This window comes from Podarcis pityusensis (assembly GCF_964106645.2).
Source record: "Podarcis pityusensis genome assembly, chromosome: 8".
Lineage (NCBI taxonomy): Eukaryota > Metazoa > Chordata > Lepidosauria > Squamata > Lacertidae > Podarcis > Podarcis pityusensis.
The window spans coordinates 78,242,260-78,262,627 of NC_138033.1; the positions used below are offsets into that span (position 1 = coordinate 78,242,260).

The 20,368-nt window shown below is 47.1% G+C and overlaps 1 protein-coding gene and 1 long non-coding RNA gene across 2 annotated transcripts in view; one reads left to right on the forward strand and one right to left on the reverse strand.

Annotated features, from left to right (window-relative positions):
- The window catches only part of LOC308483815, a 191,322-nt gene extending 190,798 nt beyond the window's left edge, over positions 1-524 (reverse strand). Inside the window, exon 1 of the long non-coding RNA XR_013989806.1 lies at positions 297-524. This is a non-coding gene — a long non-coding RNA (uncharacterized lncRNA). The remainder of the gene's footprint in view (positions 1-296) is intronic.
- The window catches only part of LOC308483777 (paired box protein Pax-7-like), a 169,194-nt gene that overhangs the window by 114,236 nt on the left and 34,590 nt on the right, over positions 1-20,368 (forward strand). The window lies entirely within an intron of this gene.

A 20,368-nucleotide genomic window follows, 5' to 3' on the forward strand; every position in this document is an offset into this window, starting at 1 on the left:
GCCACAGTCAGAGGCAGCAATGCTTATGACTGACAGCTGCCGTGAGCCACAGGAGGGGAGAGGGCTCTTGAGTTCAAATCCTCCTTGTGGGTTTGTCAGCCACTGTGAGAACAGAATGGTGGTTTAGGTAGGCCCCCCTGGCCTGATCCAGCAGCGTCCTTATAATATTCTTATGTTCTCTTTGTTGCTAAGTCTAAAGGCAAACAGGATTGCCATTCTTCCGAAAGCCAGCCAGTTTGAGAGTCGGATGTGTTTTGGAAATGCAATCAGTAGTAGTAGTAGTAGTACAGTGGTACCTCGGGTTACATATGCTTCAGGTTACATACGCTTCAGGTTCCAGACTCCGCTAACCCAGAAATAGTACCTCGGGTTAAGAACTTTGCTTCAGGATGAGAACAGAAATCGTGCTCTGGCGGTGCGGCGGCAGCAGGAGGCCCCATTAGCTAAAGTGGTGCTTCAGGTTAAGAACAGTTTCAGGTTAAGAACGGACCTCCAGAACGAATTAAGTACTTAACCCGAGGTACCACTGTAGTAGTTATTGATTGCATGTCCAAAACACATCTAACTCTCAAACTGGCTAGCTTTTGGAATAATGGCTATTATTATTATTATTATTATTATTATTATTATTTACATCCCACATACATGCATCTCTCCTCCTGATTTAATCCTCACAATAACTTTGTGAGGTTGGATAGGCTGAGAGGCAGGGGTTGGCCCAAGGTCACCCCCTGAGCTTCATGGCTTGAGCAGGGATTCGAACTCGGGCCTCCTAGGCCCTAATCTGACACTCTGGGCAAATCCAAGCAAGGGGTATATGGTTTCAAAAACCCATGAAGCTGTTTGACTGGGGGGACGACACATGCACACGCACCCACAAATGTCAATAAACACACTAATAATAATAATAATAATAATTAAATAATAAAATTTTATTTTTATCCCGCCCTCCACAGCCGAAGCCGGGCTCAGAGTGGCTAACAGCAGTAAAAGTAGCACAGTTTACATAAAACCGTAATCAATTAATTGATTCTAAAATCAATTCATTCAAAAATCAATTCAGAATCAAATTAATGGCAACCACTGGGCTAGAGTTCTGTGAGGATTACCGAAGGAGGGGGTCAGACTATGCCTTGGCTAAAGATCTGGTGGAACAGCTCTGTCTTGCAGGCCCTGTGGAAAGATGTCAAGTCCCGCAGGGCCCTAGTCTCTTGTGACAGAGCGTTCAACCAAGGCACAGGTTGTAGACTTGTAGTCCTGCAACTGTTGTTGGTCTCCTGTGGGGAGTATTGGGGTTGCAGTCTGCCATCTGGAGGGCCACATCATAGGGTTCGCCATCCTTACAATAGGGGCATGAACTCTTGTGAGCTGAGCTGTGTGGCAAGGTGCCCATCAGCCCACAAGTGGATCTGAGCTGTGTAGCCAAATGAGATCCAGCAAATCGCAGGATTGTGTGTGTGTCATCACCCCTTGGCTGATGAACTGCTTGGAATCAGAAGACCTCCACTCATCCCCTGGGGGCCTCTAGCTCCTAGGAAACAACACCTTTTAAAAACCCCAGTGGATGTCTGAGTGGAGGGAAGAAAAAACAGCCTTTTGACCACAAGAACATGGTGAGGGGATGTTGCAATGGGAAAGGAGGGCCTGAGCCAAGAAGGGATGAGAGGGATTTCTGACCCAGTTGCTCACCTCCTGAGCTGAAAGAGTTGGCCGAAAACAAACCCGGCATCCTTGAAGTACAAATGAAGCCTAGTTTCGCCCCTGCCCACTGCATACCGGCAAAATAAGTCACACCAAGGTCTAAGTTGGGAGACACATAAGCTGGTGGCAGTGAGAGCCCACAGGGAGGGGAAAGAAGGCAAGGGGTGTGCGGAAACAGGGTTCAGGGTGTGTTTGTAGAAACAGTCATGAAATAATAATAATAATAATAATAATAATAATAATAATAATAATAATAAATAATAATAATAATAATAATAATAATAATAATTTATTTATACCCCACCCATCTGGCTGGGTTTCCCCAGCCACTCTGGGCAGCTTCCAACAGAACACCAAAATACCTGTTAAACATTAAAAGCTTCCCTAAACAGGGCTGCCTTCAGATGTCTTCTAAAAGTCTGGTAGTTGTTTTTCTCTTTGACACTTGGTGGGAGGGCATTCCACAGGGCGGGTGCCACTACCGAGAAGGCCCTCTGCCTGGTTCCCTGTAACTTGGCTTCTCGCAGGAAGGGAAGCGCCAGAAGGCCCTCAGAGTTGGACCTCAGTGTCCAGGCAGAACGATGGGGGTGGAGACGCTCCTTCAGGTATACTGGACCGAGGTCGTTTAGGGCTTTAAAGGTCAGCACCAATACTTTGAATTGTGCTCAGAAACGTACTGGGCCTGTTGGACCTGGTCACTGCTTGAGGGTTTCCCATTGCGGCATAGATCACAGAACCAGGGACATCTACTTCCGGGTTAGTGGAGCTCATTACCCGAAGCATTCATAAGGAGGATGGTACGTAACCCGAGGTTCCACTGTATCTTATTTTTGCTGATATACGCATCTCCATGCATGCTTTACGATACGATAATATTTATTGTCATTGTCTCATACAGAACAACGAAACTGAAAAAATCTACATCAGACATTCAAAAACCAACAAGCCTACTATCCCAACTATCCCGGCCTGGTTAGCCCCTAAAAACTCTGAAACCCCATAACTGAATACAATATACTCATATAGAGACTACCTTACACTGTGTTTAAAACCAAAATCGCGTTTGGGTAGAAACTGTTTCTCAGGCGGCTAGTCCTAGTCTTTATAACCCTGTACCTTCTTCCAGAAGGCAGAAGCTGAAAGAGATTATTTCTGGGGTGCGCACTATCCTGCGCTATCTCTGCAGCTTTCTTATGGTACCTGGAAGCATAGATTTGATCCAAGGTGGGAAGAGTGCACCCAGTTACTCTTTCCGCAGTCTTTACAACCTTGCACAGCATTGTTTTTTCCCTGACCGTGCAGCTCCCAAACCACACACAGAGACCATAAGTTAATACACTCTCCACAGTACAATGGTACCGGGTTTTTAATGTGTTTTTTATACACATTACTTGAAGAGAGACCTCCATTGCAAAATTCAGAGAGGAGTGCGAATTTCAAAGGACAGCAGTGCCACAGTTCGTCAATTGGATCTAATTTCTCCTGCATCACGTAAAAACATAAGGAGAGCCTGGCTGCTGGATCAGGCCGACGGACGATCTAGTCCAGCATCTTGTTCTCACAGTGGACGACCAAACCATGCCTCTTTTGGGAAACCTGAAAGCAGGACCTTAGTGTGAAACAGCATTCTCCCCTCCTGTAGTTTCCAGAAACTGGCCTTAGGAAGCACTGCTGCCTCCAAACTTTTCAAAAAGCCATTCAAGATGGTGATCACGGCGTCCTCCTGTGGCAGTGAGTTCCATAGTTTACAAGGGTTACCATATTTCAGAAAGTAATAACCTTTTGGAAATTCCCAATCCCACCTATGAAAACCCAGTAACATCCAGGGAAACCCGGACGTTGGCAGCCCTAATTGACTCTGTGTTGTGTAAAGGATGTCCCTTTCTTTATGCCAGCTTCATCTTATCTGTACTTACCCCTCCATCCAAACTGGGTAGGTTCTGGGGCTAACAATGGCATCTTCCATTTCCATTACTAATGCCCCATCTCCAGTGCTATTTTATATATATATATATATATATAGAAAAGAGGTGCCAGAATTCATCATGAACGCCTCTGTTGTTCTCTGAGAATGGATGCCGCCAGAGAGGTGCCAGAACTGAGTTCTGGAGAGTGTCCAGCTAATAAAAGCCATAATAACAACAACAACAACAAAACCCACCCACTATAAAAGAGAGATAGGTATTAATAGATAGGCGAGAGAGAAAGAGAGCATAATAGGTAGGTAGGTATCGATGGATGATGCTTGCCATAGCTTGTTCCTGGAATTCATAGCTGGCCTGTGAAGTCAGGGGGTGATCGGAAGTCAAACAGCTGTCTCCAGACGGTTCATTACCGCCATGGGATTATGGCCCGCAAGCGGGGGGGGGGATGTCGAATACATTCTTTGGCAACATACGTCAGTTCGGCACCATCGCCTTCCCTCTTAGGAAATGCTCCACCACTTTTAGTCCATTGTTATTTTCCCTCTCGCTAAGACAGAGCTATTCCAGCCTAAACGATCCTTGCCCCATTCCTCACGAACTGGTTACCGAGTCTTTGAAACTTGGAAGCGAGCTAGGGTTCGACTTCGTCCGTGGCTTTCTGTCAGATGGAATAAGACACCCCCCCCAAAAAAAATGTCAGGGGGGTGGGAGTGGGCAATAAGAAAATAGCTGGCAAGAAAAAATGTTTATTAATTGAATGCTGGCTATTAACACCAAATGCACACGTTTTGTTGCTGAAGGCAGTAGGCTGGGTCTTCTGTGAGGCAGTATGGTGTAGTGGTTAGAGTGTCAGTCTAGGATCAGGGAGACCAGGGTGAGACTCCCCACCTGGGCATGGAGTTCACTGGGTGACCGGGGGGGGGCAGTCACAGTCATCGCCCAGCCTAACCTACCTCACAGGGTGGTTGCGGAGATTAAATTGGGGAAACCATGAGCTTCTTGCAGGAGAGGTGAGATATGCATGCAAATATAATAATAATTCTGAATATCCAGTGCTCAGTCCAGTATATCTGAAGGAGCGTCTCCACCCCCATCGTTCTACCCGGACACTGAGGTCCAGCGCTGAGGGCCTTCTGGCGGTTCCCTCGCTGCGAGAAGACAAGTTACAGGGAACCAGGCAGAGGGCCTTCTCGGTAGTGGCACCCGCCCTGTGGAACGCCCTCCCACCAGATGTCAAAGAGAACAACAACTACCAGACTTTTAGAAGACATCAGCCCTGTTTGGGGAAGCTTTTAATGTTTGATGCATTAGTGTATTTTAATATTTTGTTGGAAGCCGCCCAGAATGGCTGGGGAAGCCCAGCCAGATGGCTGGGTATATTATTATTATTATTATCATCATCATCATCATCATCATCATCATCATCATCATCATGTTTTACCTGAAAGAGCACCTCTGCCTGGCTCATCAAAAGCCACACCTGCAGATTCCAGGGGCTCACCTGGATAAGATAGTTAGAGCTGGAGCTGAGAAAGTCCAGGAGCTGATAAAAATTATTGCACTGCAGGGGGTTAGACTAGATGATCCTCACAGCACCTTCCAACTCCACAATTCTATGATTCCTTTACGATCTAGTCCAGTACCATCAACAATAGCAATAGTCTGGCCAACGACAGAGAACCTGCTCTGCATGCAGAATGCTCCAGTTTCAGTTCCCAGTGAAATTTCCAGGTAGGGAAAAGACTCCTTGCCTGAATCCTGGAAAGCTGCTACCAGTCAGCGTAGACCAGGCTTCCTCAACCTCGGCCCTCCAGATGTTTTGAGACTACAATTCCCATCATCCCTGACCACTAGTCCTGCTAGCTAGGGATCCTGGGAGTTGTAGGCCAAAAAAACCTGGAGGGCCGAGGTTGAGGAAGCCTGGCATAGACAATATTGTCGGATGGACCAATGGCCTGATTTAGTAGAACAGAAAAGGGACGCAGGTGGCGCTGTGGGTTAAACCACAGAGCCTAGGGCTTGCCGATCAGAAGGTTGGGTGTTCGAATCCCCGCAATGGGGTGAGCACCCGTTGCTTGGTCCCTGCTCCTGCCAACCTAGCAGTTCAAAAGCATGTCAAAGTGCAAGTAGATAAATAGGTCCGGCTCCAGCAGGAAGGTAAATGTCGTTTCCGTTTGCTGCTCTGGTTTGCCAGAAGCGGCTTAGTCATGCTGGCCACATGACTGTACGCCGGCTCCCTCGGCCAATAAAGCAAGATGAGCGCCACAACCCCAGAGTCGGCCACGACTGGACCTAATGGTCAGGGGTCCCTTTACCTTTATGTATCGTAAGCGAATGGCAGCAGCGCTGTGATAAAGGTTCAGAAGGTCCCAGACTCAGTCCCCAACCTGGAGGGACCTATTATCCGGCTTGGTCTCAAAATATTCCCTGTGCTTCTGTTGAAATCAGCCCTTCATTCAGAATCATGAGGACTAGGCTCTTAAACTGCAGGTGGGAAAGACCAAAGCTCAACAAAAGAGCACATGGGTTAGATGGACCTAATGGTCTGAACTCAGGATAAAGCAGCTTTCTCTGTTCCTAAATCTTTAATGCAAGGCAAAACATTCTTGCTATAATCTTAGCAAAACCTGGGGGGGGGGGGTGTGCGTGCGTGTGTGTGTATTTTCTCAACTCTTGCTCCCACCACCCACCCTTCCTCATCTCGCTGGTTGTTCTTCTCATTTTGTGCCAGATCATTCATGCTTTTGAAAAAAAAATCTTACACCGCTGTGTTTATCATGTTTTCCCCGTTTGCGTTTACACAGCCTCCTTTAATGGGCAATAATGAATGAACAAAACCAATTAAGATTTTATCGCGGCTGAAGTGGACCTGTTAAATTCTCTCCTTCCTCTCTGTCTCCCCACCGCGGTCCCTGAGAGCTCAGAAAACTCTCGCAGGTGGCACTGGTGAAACGCCACCAGGATATTAAGACAGCTTTCAGTAACTTATACCCCCATCTTCTTCACCACCACCACAATACCATAAAATGAACAGGATGAGTTTGGGCTGTGAGTGAGAGGAATGCTACTCTGGATATGCTCAGAGGTCAGGAATGCAGGGAGGGTTAGAAAAAAAAAATCCCTTGGCAGGCTGCTCCCTTCTAATTGCAGGCTCGAGCCAGTAGGTGGCGCTGCAGCAACTGTGTCGCTAATTTGCATGGCGCTTGTCTCCTAGGCAGGTGATTGGTCCTTGGTCACCAGCTAACCAGCTCAGATTGCTGATTGGCTGGGAAGCATTTATAACTCGCGGAAATAACTTAAGACCATTTGGTGAGTTTGGCTCAGGATAGACTCCTTAAAATTGCTGAGAATGGCCTATTTAACAGTGCGGGACCTCAAGCCAAGAGGTCTAAGGGGTTTAAAACAAGCAGTGTATAAAGTGTTACATACATACTTCCCAAAGACAGTTCTCCAAAATCAACAGTGAAGCAGTGGATCTCTTTGAAGATGAAAAAGCAGACATTTCTGATATTTTTGCATCACTGAATTGTATTAATTGTTTGACAGATTGGTTTTGAAATGGTTGCAGTAATGTTCGCGATGTGTTCTAATTCCTAACACTGTCATTATCATGAGCTCAGCGTTGTCACTGCTGAGCCGAATGTAGATATTAAATGAAATCAAAATAAGCTCACCGAAAGAGCTACCCGTCAAAATTCACACTTCACCAAATTTCACAATGAAGTTCTCCAGCCAAGTTATGCCTGTGGTGGGGGGGGAAACGCATATACTGGGGTGTGCATACATTTGCATGTAGTAGGAAAAATACAATGGTGCAAAAATGGCATTAAATGCATGCAGAATGCATTATGTTGGAGCAGCTGCTTTGCAAAAAGGTGTGTTTTAGAGAAAACCACATACAAAAAAAATAGAGAATCACAGCATCATGGAACTGCAGAGTTGGAAGGCACCCAAGGGCCATCTAGTCCAGCCCCCTGAAAAGCAGGGATCACAGCTGACGAATCCCTGACAGATGGCCACCCAACCTCTGCTTAAAAACCTCCAAAGATCTTCACCATCTTCCGAGGGAGTCAATTCCACTGTCAAATTGCTCTTACTGCCAGATATTTCTTTCTGATGTTCAGTCAGAATCTGCTTTCCTGTACAGTGGTACCTCGGGTTACAGACGCTTCAGGTTACAGACGCTTCAGGTTACAGATGCTTCAGGTTACAGACTCCGCTAACCCAGAAATAGTACCTCGGGTTAAGAACTTTGCTTCAGGATGAGAACAGAAATCGTGCAGTGGCAAAGAGGCAGTGGGAGGCCCCATTAGCTAAAGTGGTACTTCAGGTTAAGAACAGTTTCAGGTTAAGAACGGACTTCCAGAACGAATTAAGTTCTTAATCTGAGGTACCACTGTAATTTGAATGTTGATTAGGAGAAATTCACACTAAAATGCTGACAAATTTTTGTGGCGTTTTTTTCTCTCTTTTTAAACACAATTTGTTGTGGGAAGACGAAATTTAAGATTGAAAAAACAAGGAACTTGGTGAAACCAAATCGCCACGTATGCACATCCCCATAGGGATCTCTGGCTATTGCCCCCATTCTCTCAGCCCTCTGGAGTTGAGAAAAATGAAATCAACACACACACACACACACACACACACACACACACACACGTTGCCAAAACTTGTGGAGCAGAAATGATTCAGGTGGGGGGGAAACCATCTTAGAGTTTTGTTGGCCTGGATTTTGAAACAGGAATGGGGAGCTGATCTCGCATCAATCAAGTGGTTAGGTGGCCCTGAGGTAAAACTGAAAGCAAGTGGATTGTGGGGTTGATGTCGCCCAGTTGGCCCCAGAAGGCAGGCACCCAAATGTCATCTTTGTGATCTTAAACCACAACGCTGTGAAAAAATAACTAAGGGTGGTGGCGGGGGCGGGGGGAGAGAAAGAAGATTCGGCCACGCTGCGGATGCGTGGAAGCAGCTGGTTCAAAACTCTGATTATATTAATATCGGATATCAAAAAGAAGGGGGACAGAATGCGAATGTTTTGCAAAATAACTTTCCAGAAGCTTTCCACACACATACAGAGAGATGTCTTATCTCTCCGGGTAATGGAAGTAACAGAGATGAAACTTCAGATACATTTTAAATACTCATATATGAACAGGGTGAGGAGGGGAGGGGAATTGAAGCAATCTTGGGTAAAAGCTGCTCTCTTTTTTTTCCCCCTCCTCGATGTAAAACCGTGAGCTGCAAAACTGGGCAAGATTCTGCAGGCTATGGGCCAGGGATGGGCATGACCACAGGCCAAAGTGAGTGTGGGGTAAGATACGTGACTCATGCTTTTTGTGCAGGATGAACCTCCTGGCCACATAAGAGCCGAAGTTTTGTATTCCCCACACACTCATTTCTCTATCTGCCGCCTGGGTAAGCAAGGTGTGTTTTCGCAGTTCAAGGACAGATTGCAGCCTGGAGGAGCAGGAGCAGTGAGTGGGGAGTGGGTGTAGACTGGGAAGAAGGGGCACAGCCCAAGGGCCAGATCAACATGTCTTGAGGGCCACATCTGGCCCACAGACCTGATGCATATAATGGTGTTAAGTATTAAACTGCTGGGGGGAGAGAGAGAAAGAGAGGGAGGGAGAGAGAGAGAGAAGCAGATATTTTTCCATGGAAAGAGATGCTGGAACTCACCATATTCTCTTGTAATGACAATGGCATTAGAGGTGCAGGAAGTGAGTTTTGATGATTTCCAGCTGAAAACAAAGCCATAGATGATGATAGATAGATAGATAGATAGATAGATAGATAGATAGATAGATGATAGATAGATAGATAGATAGATAGATATAGATAGATAGATAGATAGATAGATGATAGGCAGGCAGACATCAAGACGAATCATGCCCAAATTGGCCAGGACTGCATCCTCAGAAGCCAGTGTTCTGGGATTTTTCACACAACGGCCCTTTAGTCCTGTTTCTTGGGATGGGGAAGGGGACGTTGAGTGAACTAAACACAAATTGTGTGGTTAGAGCAGCGGTTTTTGTAGCGGTTAGACTGCAGGGGTCAGCAAATTTTTTCAGCAGGGGGCCGGTCCACTGTCCCTCAGTGGATGAACGAATTCCTATGCCCCACAAATAACCCAGAGATGCATTTTAAATAAAAGGACACATTCTACTCATGTAAAAACACACCGATTCCTGGACCATCCGTGGGCCGGATTGAGAAGGCGATTGGGCCAGATCTGGCCCCCAGGCCTTAGTTTGCCTACCCACAGGTTAGAGTGCCAGACTATAGGACCTAGGAGAGAGCGGCGTTCAAATCTCCCGCTCAGCCCCAAAGCTCACCAGGAAACTTTGGGCCAGCCCCCAACTCTCAGCCAAATCTACCTCACACGGTTGTTGTGAAGATAACATGGAGGGGAGAGGGAGCTTCCCGTACACCAGCTTTAGCTCCTTTGAATAATACGGGATGTTAAAATAATAATAATAATAATAATAATAATAATAATAATAATCCCTCAAAAGACTCTCCTGTATTCTGCGCAGGGGTGCCAACTTGAATTACCATATTTTTCGCTCTATAAGACGCACCAGACCACAAGACGCACCTAGTTTTTGGAGGAGGAAAACAAGAAAAAAAAATATTCTGAATCTCAGAAGCCGGAACAGCAAGAGGGATCGCTGCGCAGTGAAAGCAGCAATCCCTCTTGCTGTTCTGGCTTCTGGGATAGCTGCACAGCCTGCATTCGCTCCATAAGACGCACACACATTTCCCCTTACTTTTTAGGAAGGAAAAAGTGAGCCTTAAAGAGCAAAAAATACGGTAAATATCAGAGGGGCCCAGGTGAGTCCTGCCCCACAAACTCTATCACATGATGTCCTGCATGCACACCATTTGAATGGCAATGCCCATAAACTTCTTGGGGGGAGCTCACCCTTTCAAATGTTTTCTTGGGGGGCCAAAGCCCCCTCGGCCCCTAGGAGTTGGCTCCTATGATTCTAGGCCATCGTTTGGAGAGATGTGTCCCTGAGTTGAGGTCCCCCTCTTTCCATGGAAGGGGGTCGTCCCTTGGTCACCCCGAGAATGCAACGTCCTTGCTCAGAGGCAAAGGCCTGGGGGCACAGCTTCCTCCTTTAAGTAGCATTGGCACTGGCAGCGTTCGAGGAAGATGTATCATCCGAACCACACAAGGAGCCTCTAAAATCCAGTTCCCCACCGACTGGGGGGAGGGAGGAACCGTGCAGCTGGCATGGCAGAAAACATCCAGAGAGGGAACCACAGAGGCTTGCCCAACATGGCATTTCCTTCTTAAATCCCAAGCAACCCCGAGCCAACTTTCCTGCGGTTGGTTTGGCTGTCAAAACGCCTCCTCTCCTCCCTCCTCCCTCCTTTTTAAAAAGAAAAAAAAAAGAAAAATTATATATATATATATATTCTGCCATGTGAACCAACCTTGCTGGCTTCAGACACTCGCAAATAATTTATCTCTTGGGGGCTTTCCCTAGAGACCAATAAGAGGCGCGATCTCAGCCATGGAATCCAGGGGCGAATGGCGCCAGTTCCCTTCACCTGTTGCGGTTCTCAAATTTTCCTGGCTCCAAATCACGAGCTTTCAGACAAGTCCTCCCTGGAGTACCCTGAGAAATGTGGGGGTAGGTGCATTCCCTCTTCTCCACCCCCCCTCCCCACCATCACCACAAAACACACACTCCTCACAGCCACCAACTGAGATTTCTCCACACACACACACACACCCCCCAAAAAAAACCCAACCTCCATGCTAGCAGATGAGAGAAGCTTCAGATCGCCCTTCTGGTGGGAGACACAGGGCTGGCATCATCGCCAGTCTCCTTTGCCCACCCGGCGGGCCGTTTCAGAGCCTCAAATCCCAAAAGGCCACAAATGGGCCACCCATGGGCCCGTTTTGTGTAGGCAAACGTATTTCAACGTGCACTGTTTCTCCTGCAAACAGGCATGCCCGGCCCACAAACTTCATTCCGCACGAAGGCGGACTTGTTTGTTTTCGGGAATTTGGGGGACCTATTCCTAGATTGGATGAATGGTGAGGGAGTGAGGGTGGAGACGGTTTCAATCCCATCAGCAATTGTGCTACATCTTCTGAGTTGACAGCAAGGGAAGCCCCACACAGAACACATTGCAGCAATCTAGTGCATGAATTGGGGGACGGGGACGGGTATTGTTTTGCCCGTTTTGTTTTACTTCTTGTTTTTGCTTTACTTATTTACTTGTTTTCATCCTGCATTGCATTCTGCGAATCGGCATGAGATCCTACGATGAAGGGCAGTATATAAATCAAATGAATAATAAACAAAACAAAACAAAATAGTAAAATAAAAATAAAAATAAAATAAAAAAACTGATGTGACCAGGCTTTCCTGATCCAAGAATGGTCATAGCTGTCAAACCAATTGCACTTTAAAAAAAATTAAAATAAGAATTGAGACTCTTTCCCCCTGCCCTTCCCAAAACAGTTGGAGAATTTAGTCTTTTTCTGAGAATATCGGGTGGAATTGCCCAATTAGTCAGCCTGCAAATGGAGGGGAGTTTTTTGTGTGTGTTTTTTACACTGAATTCAGCACATGAACTCATTTGCGGTGTCTAACCATGCGATTCTCTCTCTCTCGCCTGCAAAACAAGAATAATGGCAGTGTCCTACACTGCAGGACTGTTGTAATGGTTGCCAGAAGGATGCCTGCTATGAATAATCTAATAATACCTAAGTGTCACTAAGGGTGGTGCTTTTCAGCTGGAGTTCACCTGAGCTCAGCTCCAGCGCCTCTCAGATGGGCGCCGTTGCCATTCTAAGAGAGCAAGGGGAAAATTCTCTGGCACCTCTTGCTCTAGGAAAATAGCACTGAGTGTTGCTCTATAGCCAGAGTCAGAGAGAGGGGAGAATTTTTTTTATCTGACCTCCTCTCCTCTGCTTTGAGCACTGTGGTACTCCTCATCATATGGCTGTTGGGGCTTTTCTTTGCAGAGGACCCCCAAAACATCCTTTGTCCCTGTAGTCACCGCAATGGAGCCTCTCTAACACAAGTGAAGATTTAGAAACCAACCTGGAGGAGGAAGAGGAGGAGTGGAAAGAGCACCATCTACTGTCAGATGGCCGTAATTACACATTGCATCCAAAACAATATTCCATTCCAGGGTATTCCCCCCCCCCCCAACCTGGAGCAAAGGGGAAAAATTGCGGCTGGGGGGGGGGTGTTCAAAGCAAGCACATTCCAGGGTCTGCTTGAGGGGGCGGGGCATGCCTGACATTTCACAGAATATTAAAGTCCTCAGTGGAGGCAACCAATTTAAAAAAACAAAACCAGAAGTTAAAAACACAGTAAGACAAATCTAAAAGCCCATTGAACTACAGTGGTACCTCGGGTTACATACGCCTCAGGTTACATATGCTTCAGGTTACATATGCTTCAGGTTACAGACTCCGCTAACCCAGAAATATTGCTTCAGGTTAAGAACTTTGCTTCAGGATGAGAACAGAAATTGTGCTCCGGCGGCGCAGCAGCAGCAGGAGGCCCCATTAGCTAAAGTGGTGCTTCAGGTTAAGAACAGTTTCAGGTTAAGTACGGACCTCCGGAACGAATTAAGTACTTAACCCGAGGTACCACTGTATGTACTGTATGAATAATTGCAGCAAACTATTTATTAGATGATTGAGGGGGGGCTCCTGCCATTTGAGGATGGCGCATTGTCTCAATGCTGGTGGGGGGAGCAGGTTTTGAGAGAGCACTTTTTCACCTTATATACGCAGTAGGTCTCTGGGTTCTGCAGGAGAATAAGAACCTAAGAACAGCTTGCAGGATCAGATCATCAGCCCCAGCCATCCAGCCCAGCACCCCATTCTCATAGTGGCCACCAAGGCGGCTATGGGGATGTAGCGCTCATCTCGCTTTCAGGCCGAGGGAACCGGCGTTTGTCCACAGACAGCTTTCTGGGTCATGTGGCCAGCAGGACTAAACCGCTTCTGGCGCAAGGAGACACCGTGACGGAAACCAGTGCGCACAGAAACGCCGTTTACCTTCCCACCGCAGAGCTACCTATTTATCTACTTGCACTGGTGTGCTTTCGAACTGCTAGGTTGGCAGGGGCTGGGACAGAGCAACGGGAGCTCACCCCGTCACAGGGATTCGAACCGCCAACCTTCTGATCAGCAACCTCAACAGGTTCAGTGGTTTAGATGGCCTTGCCCTCTGTGAATTTCTCGAATCCTTTCTGAAGCTGTCCAAGTTGGTGGCCCATCTCAGCCTCTCTGCAGAAGTGAGTTCCATCGCTTAACTATGTGCTCTGTGAAGATGTCCTTTCTTTTTTCTGTTCTTTAAAAAAAAAATTATAAAAGTTTTCTTTGAATTACAAAAGAACGTGCAATCTCTCTCTCTCTTTTAGATCATAGAGTCTCTTAGTGATGTTCAATGTAAGACAATGTTGTATCTAGCATAGGGGTTGAAGGGGAAGAGAAGTGGGAGGAGAGAGAGCTGGGAGAGGATGAGTGTTAAAGTTGCAAATTATTTTTCCTTTTCTCAGAATGGATATATGTGTGAGTTTTTTTGTGACAGCGTGACTTGGGCAGGTCCTCTTTTTATTCATTTCTTGGATAGCCACAGGTTCTCGTATTATTCATCTCTCCTTGATGCCCCCCAAAATATCTGAAGCCCCTGCTGCCCAGAAACTTGGATCAGGGCCTTCAGTGTGGTGGCCCCAGAAACAGCATCCCAGTTGAGATATGACAGGCACATGCTATCTGCACTTTTTGGGGGGGGGGTATTGTTCTTCAAAACTATTTTTAAAAAAGTTTAACAGTGTTTGCAGCAAGTCTGCAGATTACCTTGAGATGTATATGGTGATTCATAATTTACCCGTTTTGTTATTGTTGTTTAGTCGTTTAATCGTGTCCGATTCTTCGTGACCCCATGGACCAGAGCACGCCAGGCACTCCTGTCTTCCACTGCCTCCCGCAGTTTGGTCAAACTCATGTTGATAGCTTCAAAAACACTGTCCAACCATCTCGTCCTCTGTTGTCCCCTTCTCCTTGTGCCCTCCATCTTTCCCAACATCAGGGGCTTTTCCAGGGAGTCTTCTCTTCTCATGAGGTGGCCAAAGTATTAGAGCTTCAGCTTCACGATCTTTCCTTCCAGAGAGCACTCAGGGCTGATTTCCTTCAGAATGGAGAGGTTTGATCTTCTTGCAGTCCATGGGACTCTCAAGAGTCTCCTTCAGCACCGTAATTCAAAAGCATCAATTCTTCGGCGATCAGTCTTCTTTATGGTCCAGCTCTCACTTCCATACATCACTACTAGTTTTACTCATTTTAACTATATATAAATATAACTTTATTTATATTCCACTTGATTGTAAACAGAACTTCTGAGCAGTATACCAAAAATAGCAGCGAAATTGTCAGTAAAGAGGTTTAAGCACCCTAGGTTGTAGCCAATGATAGCCATACTCAAAGCATACCCATTGAAATGACTAAATTAGGTCCATTCATCTCAATGGACATGCCCTGAGTAAGTTGGATAAAAAATCAAATACGTCAATAGTTCAGATAAAAAGCAGGTTAAAGCATCGGTCAGCGTCTACATGTCTGGATAGTTTTGCCTATTATTAGCAACATTGATATTAAGGAGGAGGAAAATGGCAAGGGGAGACAATGTTGTGCAATGCTTAGAGCGTCAGACCAAGACCTGGGAGTCCAGGGTTCAAATTCCCCACTTGGCCACAAAAATCAGTTGATGACCTTGGTCCAGTCACTGCCTCCCTAACCTACCTCGCAGGGTTGTTGTGGTGATTAAATGAGGAGGGGGGGGAGAATTGTGTATGCTACCTTGAGCTTCGTGGAGAAAAGGGTATCAAGGCAAAAAAAAAAACTTAAGGATTATATGCAATGCTACTCAAGAGTAGGGGACGCAGGTGGTGCTGTGGGTTAAACCACAGAGCCTAGGACTTGCTGATCAGAAGGTCGGCGGTTCGAATCCCCGCCACGGGGTGAGCTCCCATTGCTTGGTCCCTGCTCCTGCCAACCTACCAGTTCGAAAGCACATCACAGTGCAAGTAGATAAATAGGTACCGCTCCGGCGGGAAGGTAAGCGGCATTTCCATGTGCTGCTCTGGTTCGCCAGAAGCGGCCACATGCTCAGCCAATGAAGCGAGATGAGCGCCGCAACCCCTGAGTCATTTGCGACTGGATGTAATGGTCAGGGGTCCCTTTACCTTTACTCAAGAGTAGACCCACCGAAGTTAATTATCCCGACTGAGGGCCGTTGATTTCAATGAGATTCCCCTGAGCAGGATTTGGGAAGGGGAGACAGGAAAGTGGAATGGGCAAATTTGTCCATCTCAGCTTCAGACCACCTGTAAAAAGCCTGTGTGGTGTCAAACGCATGACAGGAGCGCCGGCTGTGAACCCTGAGCGCTTCAAGGTGCTTTGACGCACACTGGCACCATGGACACCCACCCGCTGATCCATCCACTTTCTCCGGCAGGCATCCCATGTGGTTTGAGTTACCACCTTGAGCAACACAGACAGGAGAGCGGAAGGTTGGTGGGAGTGGAGGGGCGAGGAGAAGTAGAAACCCCAACTTTGGGTTCCGTCCAAGAAGTGTCACACATCATCATCCGGCCTGTAATAATAACTACTTATCTAACAAGGGGGGACGTCAGACAGTTTGATTTGCCAATTAGCCTCACACTGAGCTGCTAACCAAAAGCAGATGGACTGATACGTTATCTCAGTGTTTCCCCGACAAAAAGGGAGAGGGAGAGAGAGGCAAGACGCTTTTGCCTGGGTTGAAACAGGAGGCACACTCTGTTCTTAACACCCAAAAATTAAAGGGGGACTGCTAGAGCTGGGCAAAGGGTCCTCCCTCATTTGTCTGTGCGAGTCGCCGTTCTCAGCAACTCATCCAGAGATGTGACAGGCACCCTCCTCCACCTGTTACAGCTGGGGTGTTCTGGTGGGACCCAGAAGCAACGGGATGATGCTTCCAGGTAAGGCTGCCATCTGGAGCAAGGGTCAAACCTCTCAAAGATGATTAAAACAGATGAGCTTCCGCAACCAGCCCAAATGTCCTGTTCACCGTGGCCGAGGTGGAAGTAGATTGGGGGAATAATAGGGCTGCCGTACATCCAGATTTCCCCAGACATTAGAGGGATTTCAAAGGCAGAATTGATGTCCAGGGGGAGGGTTTCTGAAAGGCAGCGCTTTGTCCTGGATCTTAGGCAAGTCAATAAAAAAAAATCACATTTTTGTAAATTTTAAAATTTTATATATGATTTATTTATGATGGCCAATACTTTAAAAAAAGCTCAAATTTTTGGGGGGTGTCCTGGTACCTTATGGGGGTATAGGAGATAAGAAGAGATTAGGTGAGAGGAATGATGTGTCTCTGTCTGAAATACGACTTGTCCCGGACCTCCCACTTTTATTTGCCACTTTTATTTTCCTTTGAACACCACCCAGTCCAAACGGGCAGCTTGCATCGATCAGAGGGAAGTGGGGTGCAAAACAGTTGTCTTCCAAAACAACCCCTCAAGGATGCTTAAACACAGATGTGGGGAACCAGTGGCCTGCCAGATGTGGCCTAACTACAGCTCCCATCATCCCAAGCCATTGCTTGCTGGGGTTCATGGGAGAGGTAATTCCCCACCCTCTGGGGGAGCCAAAGGTTCTCCTCACCTGCTCTAACCCATCCCATACAAATGAAAATATTTAGGAACCAATCTGGATCTGCCACAAATATTGGGGTGGGAGATGGGTTGCAATAGGAAAAACAGTATCCCGTCCCCCAGCCCCATTACATTATTCCAGAAAATCAGCTGAATGATGACGAACATGTGTGGAAGCATGCAAAAAAATAATCCAGCAACTATAGTACAGTGGTACCTTGGGTTACATATGCTTCAGGTTACAGACTCTGCTAACCCTGAAATAGTACCTCATGTTAAGAACTTTGCTTCAGGATGAGAACAGAAATCGTGCTCCGGCGCCGCGGCGGCAGTGGGAAGCCCCATTAACTAAAGTGGTGCTTCAGGTTAAGAACAGTTTCAGGTTAAGAATGGACCTCCGGAACGAATTAAGTACTTAACCCGAGGTACCACTGTACTATAAACAGCAACTATAGTACTATAAAAGCTTGGCGCAGAAAGGACCCCAGAATAGGGTTACCAGACGTCCCCGGTTTCCGGGGACAGTCCCCGGATTTGCAAGTCTGTCCCCGGGAAACGTGGCAGTGGCAGCCTCAGCAGCCCGGAGCCAGCCTGGTAGCACAGTTGGCTCTGGCTGGCTTCAGGAGCTGCTCGCTGACCGCTGCCACGGTGCCCGCCATTTTTCCTGCGCCACGGCAGCAAGCAGCTCCTGAAGCCAGCCAGAGCCAACTGTGCTACCAGGCTGGCCCCTCCTGGGCAACGGCCACCCGCCTGTGACGCCCGGGCCTCCCCTGATCTGTCAAAACAAAGGGGGAAGGAGATCGGGGAAGGCTCAGGAGTCATGGGCAGGCAGCCCGCCATTGTCCAGTTTTTAAACAGGGTGCGAAAGAAGGGCTTTGCACCTTTATACAATATGCATGTGTGCTTGGGCCCAGGGTCTTTTGCCTCACCATCCCCACCACCGTGGTACCTCGGGTTACATACACTTCAGGTTACAGACGCTTCAGGTTACAGACTCCGCTAACCCAGAAATAGTACCTCGGGTTAAGAACTTTGCTTCAGGATGAGAACAGTAATTGTGCTCCGGCAGCGCGTTAGCAGCAGGAGGCTCCATCAGCTAAAGTGGTGCTTCAGGTTAAGAACGGTTTCAAGTTAAGAACAGACCTCCAGAACGAATTAAGTTCTTAACCCAAGGTACCACTGTGCAGAATCCGTTCCGGAGCCCCATTCGCAACATGAGCAGAACGCAACCCGTGTCTGCGCGTCTGCGGGTCGTGATTCACCGCTTCTGAGCATGCGCGTGACATCATTTTAAGCGTCTGCACATGCACGAGTGGCAAAACCCAGAAGTAAACCTTTCCGGTACTTCCAGGTCACCGCAGGATGCAACCTGAAAAGATTTAACCTGAAGCAAACGTAACAAGAGGTATGACTGTACTGACTCCCTGTTGCTTGTTGTTTAGTCGTTTAGTCGTGTCCGACTCTTCGTGACCCCATGGACCAGAGCACGCCAGGCACTCCTGTCTTCCACTGCCTCCTGCAGTTTGAACAAACTCATGCTGGTAGCTTCGAGAACACTGTCCAACCATCTCGTCCTCTGTCGTCATCTCCTCCTTGCGCCCTCCATCTTTCCCAAAATCAGGGGAACATCCATGAAGGGGTCCCTGTTGCTACTCAGCTTAAAAAAAAATAAGTGTCCCCAGATTCATTGAAAAAAATCCGGTAACCATACCCCAGAAGGATCCCAAATTTTTTGTGTGAGTCGTTTTACTGAGTGGGGTCCTGGTCTTCTTGCCTGAAAGACCAGCTCTGGTGGTCCTACTGTCCTGAACAAGACAAATTGAAACAGGTGGACAAGAGAGTTGAAAGCTTGCCAGTGTGCTAGCAGGGAACACTCAAAATCCCTTTTCTCTCTTCTCTTCTCTCCCGCTAACTTCCCCCTCCAACTTTCACACACTCAGAGTTGCGTTTATCATCTTCAAAAAAAAAAGAGGTGTTTCAATAGCATTAAAGAGCTGATTTGAAGGTACTGAAGCCATGAAAATTCAGAGTTCGGGCTGAGAGAGAGAGGGAGGGGGGAAATCCTCTTGAAGCTTTGCCCCAACTTACAGAAAGAGCATCTGAGAACGTTTGCTATGGGCCTCTCTGTCTCTGAGCTGGTTGGCTTAGACTGGTCTGAAGATAGAGGAGACCAGGAGAGGAAGGAGTTGGCAGAAAAAAGAGGGGAAAATCAGAGCTTTTCAAGAGAATCAAACAGTAAGTAGGCCAGCTTTATAAAAGACTCAGATTCCACATAGGGATTGGACTTTATTCGCCGTGAACATTGGTAATAAAGCAGTATGTGGTGGTGTTTTCACAATTCTAAAGCCTGGCAGAACGTGGTGCTGTGGTTAGGGAGAGGAGAAGAAACTGGATACTGGATCAGGCCAATGGCCCATCCGGTCCAGCATCCTGCTTTCACAGGAGCCAAACATACCCTCCAACTTTTCTATGATGAAAATAGGGACATCCTATTCCATATTAAGAATAAGAATATTTTTTTTATCTACATCCCATCCATCTGACTGTTTTGTCCCAGCCACCCTGAGAGTCTTCCAACGTATATAAAAACATAATGAAACATTTAAAGCAGCAGTTCTCAACCTGTGGGTTCCCAGATGTTGTTGGACTACAACTCCCATCATCCCTGAGCTCTGGCCTTGCTAGCTATGGGTGATGGGAGTTGTAGTTCAACAACATCTGGGGACCCATAGGTTGAGAAAGGCTGATTTAAAGGATTCCATCTACAGCAGGCATCCCCAAACTTGCCCTCCAGATGTTTTGGGACTACAACTCCCATCATCCCTAGCTAACAGGACCAGTGGTCAGGGATGATGGGAATTGTAGTCCCAAAACATCTGGAGGGCCAAGTTTGGGGACTAGACAACCCTTGGGGTCCCTACAATTCCATGGTTCTATTATTCTATAACCCCGAGTTGATGGCCGCATCTTACAGCAGTGAGTTCCGTGGGTTTAACTCTACTCTGTGTCAAGAAGTCCTTTCCATTTGCTCATCCGGAATCAGCTTCACCAAAGAA